Source organism: Neomonachus schauinslandi, unplaced genomic scaffold (assembly GCF_002201575.2).
Source record: "Neomonachus schauinslandi unplaced genomic scaffold, ASM220157v2 HiC_scaffold_2099, whole genome shotgun sequence".
Lineage (NCBI taxonomy): Eukaryota > Metazoa > Chordata > Mammalia > Carnivora > Phocidae > Neomonachus > Neomonachus schauinslandi.
Window position 1 is genome coordinate 4,101 of NW_025410789.1, and position 2,273 is coordinate 6,373.

Consider the following 2,273-nt stretch of genomic DNA (forward strand, 5'->3'; position numbering starts at 1 on the left):
TCATCTGGTTCCACCCACCCACAAGGCTGAGGCTGGTCCTCTTCCAGCCCCAGCTGGGCATACCAGAAGACTCCCTTGTAGTAAACCAGTTGGCTCTCCTGAGTAGCCTTAGATCTAGGGCCCTGAACCTGAAGGCAAATGGGCCGCAAATGACCCTGCCACAGTTCCAGATGTGACTCTGGAGCAACAGTTTGGAGTTTTCTCTACTGTAAAATGGGAGGGAACAACAGTCATCCTGGGTCACCACCAAGGTGGGTCATGTGAAAACCAACAGTTCCAGCAACAGAGCAGAGAGAGAGAAAAAAAGGGGTCCTTTCTTTTATGGGGTCTCTCTTCCTCCTAGGACCATACCCGTCCTTCCACCACCACCAGTTTGATGGGGACACTTGTCACTGGGGGGCCAGTTTTCATCCCAGAAATGTGACTCTCAGGGAAAATTCTCAAAGATGCCGCTCGGTGCATGACGGGGCGCACGTGAGGTGGCAAAAAAAGGGAGGCAGTGTTTGACACACCCTCCACCCCGAAGCCTGTTCAAAGCCCCAGCGTGTGGGATGGGCAGGCAGAAGAATCAGGTGCCCCGGACTTTTCCCCCTCCGGCTTCACAGCCCCTCCCCTGTCCCAGCGGTCTAGACATCCCTGGTCGAGAGAAGCTACGAAGAACCCGCAACATGTAGCAGAGAGGCTAAGCTGCCCTTCTTAAGAAACTAATGGCCCAAGCCTATATAAAACGTTGCCAGGTTGGAGAGGAGAGGAAAGACTAGCAATCCAGCTGTAATTTAGAAACTGAGAAGGAAGGTAAACAGGGGAGTTGATCGGAAAGGGGACGAAGGCTCTGCCTGCTTGGTCCAGCCCCCAGCACTCTGCCCAGAGCCCGCCCTTGCCGGCCATGCAGAACTCACACACTCCCTTTGCAAAGAAGCTCTGTGTATTGGGTGCAACAGCTCTGGGGTCTCTATATAAATAATATACAAAACCCAACAGCTCAATGCCTCACATTAACAAAAATACTAAAAACTTATTAAAAACGGAGCCTGAGGGAAGAGCCCCAACCACTACTGGTGCTAGCCCGGGAAGGGGACCGGGGATCAAGAGGAAAGGGTGGGGCCACATCCAGTGCACAAGTGGTTCTTCCAGGTTCTTCCAGGTGGCTCAGTAGCGTCCAAATATGTTGGTGCTGGGCTGTGGCTGAGTATCTGTGGAAAACCAGAGATGATCAGGGCCGGCAGACCGAGCAGGGAAGTGGGTTTGCACGAGGAAGGCTATTCAGGTCACCGAGGGAAGGGACGGGATGCCAGGCTTGCCCCCTGAAGCAATCGCCTGAGCTCCCCCCGACCCCCTGCCACACCCACCACCACGCACCCCCTGGGTGGGGGGGCTCTCCCCGGGCAGGAAGGCAGGCTTACTGGAGAGCTGCTGTTGGAGCTGCCGGACCAAAGCTGCCGTCTGTTGCTGCTGCTGCGTCTGCTGAAGCCCCTGGCGCTGGAACTGAGGTGGAAACCGGAAGTGCAACACTGACCCCGAACCTTCCGCTTCCTTCCGCATCCTCGGCTCCTGACCCCCTTTCCGGAGTGCCGTACCGTGCCTCCCACCTCTGCCCAACCCGCTTCGCTTGCTGTGTGCCCGACCTGGGCAGACGTCCCTGAGCCAGGGGCTGTGGCCCGGCAGCTACCTGGGGCTGGGACTGGGGCTGGGCTTGGGGGGGAGCCGCCTGCTGCTGCTGCTGCTGCTGGTGCGCCTGCTGCTGCTGCTGCTGCTGCTGCTGCTGCTGCTGCTGCGGACAAGGGTGCCGGGCCTCAGCCGCGGCCCTCACCGAGGGGCCCCGCCCCCCCCCCTCCCCCCCACGCAGGACTCCCCGGGGCGCTCCCACCAGCCACCCGGAGAGCAGGAACTTCTGGGGCCGCTGCTGCGCGCCACGGGGTGCCCCCTGGGGCCAGCGCCCACCCCTTCGGGGACGCCAGGGTCCCGCGAGAGGGCCTGGGGCCTCACCCGCAGGATCTGCTGCTGCTGCTGCCGGATGTGGTACTGCTGCTGCTGCTGCTGCTGCTGCTGCTGTTGCTGCTGCTGCTGCTGCTGCTGCTGCTGCTGCTGCTGCTGCTCGGGCAGGATGGATGCCGACCGCACGCCGCCCGCCTGGACGCCCTGCGCGCCCAGCGGGGTCATGGCACCTATCATGGGTGCCTGCTGCAGGGTCTGCTGCGAAAACCTGCAAAGGCCAGCCGTGCCAAGGTCAAGGCACAGCCCCGGCGTGGGGGTGGGAGGGTGGAGAGGTGGGG

The 2,273-nt window shown here is 61.0% G+C and overlaps 1 long non-coding RNA gene across 1 annotated transcript; it reads right to left on the minus strand.

The window, feature by feature from the left end:
• Positions 1-604: 604 nt before the first annotated feature.
• LOC123323899 lies at positions 605-1,727 on the minus strand. Its single transcript, XR_006539565.1, has 3 exons — positions 1,670-1,727; positions 1,404-1,485; positions 605-1,193 (listed from the first exon to the last, which is right to left on the minus strand). It is a non-coding gene; the product is annotated as an uncharacterized LOC123323899 (long non-coding RNA).
• Between the last annotated feature and the right edge of the window lie 546 nt (positions 1,728-2,273).